Here is a 6010-nt window from a genome sequence, read left to right as displayed (position 1 = left end):
GGGGAAGGCGGGAGCAAAGGCCTTGAGGCTGGAGCCTCCCTGGTGTGGTAGAGAAAAAAGTAGCAATGAGACCAGCGTGGCAGGAACACAGTGACCAGAGGAAGAATCTGAGGGGCCAGGGGCCTGACGGATCCCTTAGGATCCGGTACTACCCGAAGCACTTTGATACTCTGCCTGCATGTGACGGGGGCCACTGTGGGATTTTGAGCAGAAAGGAGTGATGTGTAAACAGTCACCTTGGCTGTTACATTGCAGTTAGACTGCAGGAGGGCAAGGACAGCTCTAAGATCGTTTAAGACACCACCGCGCTAATCTAAAGGAAAGATGACGACTTAGTCACCAGGGAAATGGCAGTGGAAGTGATGAGAGGCGGTCCGCTGTTTTGAAGAATGCCCGTAGAATTTGCTGACACGTTGGATATGCAGGGTGAGAGAAAAAGAAATCCAGGATTATTGCTTTCTGGTTTCTGAGCAGGTAGAGGGACGGTGTCATTTGCAACGCTCCCCCTTCCCTACTGTGCCCCGTTGTAGTGCAGAAGAGCTGAGTCTTAGAATTGCGATGACACAGCACAGGTGTTACCATCATGCGTTCCGGCCAGCTGTTGCTGTGGAATTGCCCCAGAACTCAACTGCTTAAAACAATCACCATTTTATTATATCTCAGGATTTTGTGTTAGGAGTTTGAGCAGGGCTTGGCTATGGTATTGCTCAAGATCACTCGGGTGGTATTCGGCTGGGCTGGACTGATGGGTCCAAGTCAATTTCATTCACAAGGCTGGCACCTTAGCGGGATGGCTGGAAGACTAGGCTCATGTTGGACTGTCAGCTAGAGCACCTACCCATGGCTTTCTCAGTGTGTGTTCTCAGTAGTCAGTCTTCTTACGTGGTGGCTCAAGGCCCCCACAGAGTCTCCAGGGGCAGAAAGTGGGGAAACTACCAATCTTTCAAAGTCTGGGCCCAGAAGCTGGGTGAATCATAGCTGGTCAAAGCAGTAACAGGGGCCACTCAGATTCAGACGGGACACAGACCCACATCTTGAAGGGAAGAATATCAAATAATTTGTAGCCATCCTTAATTCGCCACTCCACCCCCACTTACTATCAGCTCCTGGGTCTCTGTTGCCATCTGGCTGGTGAGTCTTCTGATTCCAGAATCAAATTTTGAGGATGTCTTAAGGCCCTTCTGGTACCAACTGTTTTAGAGTGGGTTCCCCCAGAAACAGACCTTGGGACAAGGATTCAGGCACAAGTAGTTTATTTGGTACGTAATCCCAAGAGACACTAGTAAGGGTATTTGATGCATGGACCTAAGTTCCAATACTCCGCCCCGTGTAGGCTGATAGCCATGTCGCTTGTCCTCATTTCAGTCTTTGAAATCCAGTATTTAGGTCCTTGTGATCAACAATTACCTTTAGGGTAGCTATAGCTTCATGGCTAGCTTAACATTCCAGTATCTAGATTCTTCATTTTTGTATCTGGAGACATTCTTAATTTTCGTGGGTGCACAGCTATGAAAGGAAGGTGGTTGGTTATGTGAGAAGTTACTAGGTGTTTTGTAGGGGGAGGGTTTCCCACATTACTTACTAAGTTCTGCTTATTGTTGGAGGCAAAGGTCCTATAATTTCACCTTGAAATGGTCTCTGTAGGAGATTTTTCCCAAAGCTGTCTGCCAACAATTCCTCCCATTCGTGTGCATGCATGCCACTCCTTTCGTCGAGGTGTAATCTATGTGCTCTCTTGACCACGCCAGTCTGGTGACTTGCTGTGACCAACAGAATGTGATACAAATCATATACTGGGGTTTTCTAGCTCAGGACTTAAGCCTACAGCTTACAGCCTCTTGGGATCCAGCCATGTAAAGAAGCTTGACCTAGAGCTGTAAATGAAGCACCACATGGGGCGAGAGAGGCTGCCAGCTGAGGTGGTGGTGACGTGAGTTAAGTCGCAGCAGCTGTTCTAATCCCAGCTGACTCAATGAAATGAAGCTGCACGAGTGACCCCTGCAAACACCACGTGGAGGAGAGATGACCTATCTCTGCTCAGCCCTAACCAAAACAGTGCGGAAATCAATTATTCTTGTTTTAAGCCACTAAATTTTTTATATCAACTTTACTGAGATATAATTCGCATACCATAAAATTCTGTTTTAGTATATTTACTAGGTTTTGCCACAATCACTATCTAATTCTAGAAATTTTTCAGTATCCTAAAAAGAAACCCCATACCAGCAATCTCTCTACATCCCTCTCCTTCCCCCCCCGGACCCTGGTAGCCACTACTAGTCCAACTTCCTGTCTCTGTGGATTTGCCTATTCCGGACATTTCACACATATGGAATCATGCAATATGTGGTCTTTTGTGACTGGCTTCCTTCGCTTAGCATCGCTTTTTCAAGGTTCATCCATGTTTTAGCTTGTATCAGTACTTCGTTCCTTTTTTTTATAGTGTAGTAAAAATAGAAATTTACCATTTTAACTATTTTGAAGTGTGCAATTCAGTGGCATTAAGTACATTCACATTTTTGTGAAAATGTCTCCATTGTCCACCTCCAGATTTTCATGTTTCCCCTCCCTCCAGCCCCTCGTAACCACTATCCTACTGTCTCTATGAATTTGATACTAGGTACCTCATATAAATGGAATCATACAGTATTTGTCCTTTTGTGTCTTTTTTCATTTAGTTATGTTTTCAAGGTTAATCTATGTTGTACCGTGTATCAGAATTTCTTTTCTAAGGCTGAATAATGTTCCATTGCATGTGTGAACAAAAATGGGGCTGTGAAGCACACCTGACAAGCTCAGGGACCGAAAGTAACCTCAAAGGGTGACCTGATCATAAATTCTGAATTGGGCAGGTCATGGTGTGTAGTCACGCCCAGGCCTATAACTTCCTTAGTAAAAGGTTTATCTTTATCTTAAGCAACCCTTGTCCATGTTCTTTTGCTTCTAGGTTAACATACCTTTGAAATGCCAGAGTGAGCCTCTTTTCCAGGCTCCATGATCTTGTTGCCAGAATACTATCCGCATTTACTGTGAATATTCTATTTTTCATCTAGTCACAGAGACTGCCCTGCCTTGCTTTTTCTCACTCCTTAATCTACGACCAAATGGGTTTCATGTAATTTTCCTTTTGTTCCTTCCTTTGATTTCAAATGCATAAAAAGAACTGCCAACTGCCATTCTCTGGAGCATTTTCTCAATCTGTCGAGAGCTTGCTTCTGGGCATGTCCTGTTTGGCTCAAAGGAACTTCAATGAACATAAAATTTTCTATAGGTTTGGATGCACTTACGTTGACACATGTATAGATCGCGTAGTATTTATCCATTCAACTGTCAATGGACATTTGGATTGTTTGTACTGTGGACCGTTATGAGTAAAGTTATGAACACTTGTGTAAAAGTTTTGTGCGGGCACGTTTTAACTTCTCTTGGGTATACAGGAGTGAAATTTCTTGGTAACTCTGTTTTAACTTTTTTGAGAAACTGCCAAACTGTTTTCGCAAGTGGCTGCACCATTTTACAACCCCACCAGAAATGTATGAGGGTTCTAACTTCTCCGCGTCCTCACCAATACTTGTTATCATCTGTCTCTTTGATTATATTATATTGTCTGTCTCATTGATTAGTGGATGTGGTCTTTTGTGATTTTGATTTATATTTCCCTAATGACTAATGATATTGAACATCTTTTTTTTGCTATCATTGGCCATTTATGTATCTGTTTTTTTCTTTTTGAGAGGTATCTTCTCAAATCTTTTGTCCATTTTTAGATTGTCTTTTTATTGTTGAGTTGTAAGAGTTCTTTCTCTCTTCTTGGATACAATTCTCTCATCAGATATATGATTCGCAAATATTTTCTTCCATTCTGTGGATTTTCACTTTGTTAAAGGCGTCCTTTAAAAGCACAGATGCTTTTGATTTTGATGAAGTTCAATGATTTTTTTTCTGGATATCTGGTTGTCTTTGAGTCATTTATTGAAATGACTGTTCTTTTCTCCACCGAGTTATCTTGGCACCCTCGTTAAAAATTTACAAGCTACATGAGGCTTTATTTCTGGATTCTCCATTCTGTCCCATTGATCTATTTTTTTCTATCCTTATGCTAGTAACACATTGTCTTGATTACTGGAGCTTTGTAGTTAAGGTCTGACATTGGGAAATGAGTCCTTCAATTCTCTTCAAGACTGTTTCGGCTACTCAAGGTCTCTTTAGTTTTTTTCAATGTTTTGTAGTTTATAGAATATAAGTTTTACACTTGTTAAACTTATGCATAAGTATTTTCTGACTATGCTAAGTGGAATTCATTTCTTACTGATTCTTAAATTGTTCATTGTGAGTGTATCAGTCAATCTTGTACCCTGCAACCTTGCTGTTTATTGGTTCTAGTAGTCTTTTAGAGGATTCCTTAGCATTTTCTACATTTGAGACCATGTCGTCTACAAATGGAGATAATTTACTTCTTTCTTTCCAAGCTGAATTCTTTCCCTTTCACCCAAATTGCCCTGGCTAGAACCTCCAGCACAATGTTTAACAGAAGTGGTGAAAGGGACATCCTCGTCTCTGATCTTAGGGGGAAAGCTTTCAAGCTTCAAGCCAGGCATTACTGATTCTACTACGACCAAAGAACACACTGCATGATTTCAATTCTTTTACATTTGTTGAGATCTGTTTTATGGCTGGGATATGGTCTATCTTGATGTATGTTCCATGGGCACTGGAAAAGAATGTGTATTCTTTTGTTGCGTGGAATAGTCCGTTGATTTGATCCTGTTGGTTGACGGCGTTAAGTTCTTCTACATCCTTGCTGGTTTTCTGTCTAGTTCTCCAATTGTTAAGAGAGAGGTGCTGGAGTCTCCCAGTGTTAAGTGTAGATTTGCTACTCTTTCCATTTGACTAGCTTTTGTGTCATGTTTTGCAGCTCTGTTGTTTGGTAAATACATACTTAGGATTATGTCTTCTTGGTGGATTGAGCCTTTCTTCATTATGTAATGTCCTTCTCTGCTCTTAAGTCTAATATATCTGATATTAATTATACACACTTTTCAAAAATAAGGTTTGCATATTTACAATTTTCCATCCTTATACTTTCAACCTGCTCATACTAATATATTTGAGATGAGTTTCTTATAGATGGCATGTAGTTACATCATATTTCTTCATCCATTTTGCCAATTTGTCTTTCAATTGATATATTTAGACCACTTACATTTAATTAGTGTTACGTTAGGGCTTAAATCTCCCATTATATTTTTTGTTTTCTATTGTTTGCTTTCTTCTTCTGCCTTCTGGTAGGTTATTTGAACTTTTTTTTTTTTTTTAGAATTTCATTTTGATTTATCTATAGTTTTCTTGGGTTCATTTCTTATCATTTTAGTGGTTGCTCTAAGATTATATTATATATACATAAGTTACCACAATATACCGCTGTCCGTATTTTACCAGTTTGAGTGAAATGGAGCAAACTTTCCTCTTTATACCACTTTGCTCTCTCCCATTTCTAAAGTAATTGTTTTAAATAGTTCCTTCATATACACTGAGAACCAGATCAATGTTATACCATTTGCTTTAACCATCAACCATAATTTAGAGAACTCAAGGAAAGTATTTTATTTACCCATAGTTTTACTATTTCCATTGTTCTTCCTTCCTTCTTTTCTGGTTTTCCAAGTTCCCTTTTTAATTTTTTCCTTTATGTTTAGAGAATTTCTTTAGCTACTCTTTCAGGGTAGGTCTGCTGGCAACAAATTCTTCAGTTTTCCTTCATCTTAAAAAGCCTAAATTCTCCCTAATTCCCGAAGGATATTTTCTGCTGGATATAGAACCTGTAGTTGACAGTTTTCCTTCACTACTTAAAAAATGTGCCATTCCTTCTGGCTTCATGGTTTGTGATGAGAAATCTGCTGTCATTCATGTTTTTTCTTATGGATAAGGAATCATTTCTCTTTTACTTTCAAGATTTGTCTTAAGTTTTCAGAAGTCTGGCTATGATGAGTCCTGGTGTGACCTTCTTTAG

The sequence above is a fragment of the Pteropus vampyrus genome, unplaced genomic scaffold (assembly GCF_000151845.1).
Source record: "Pteropus vampyrus isolate Shadow unplaced genomic scaffold, Pvam_2.0 Scaffold145, whole genome shotgun sequence".
NCBI classification, from domain to species: Eukaryota; Metazoa; Chordata; class Mammalia; order Chiroptera; family Pteropodidae; genus Pteropus; species Pteropus vampyrus.
The sequence above is the reverse complement of the archived record's forward strand: the minus strand, read 5'-3'. Positions refer to the sequence as shown.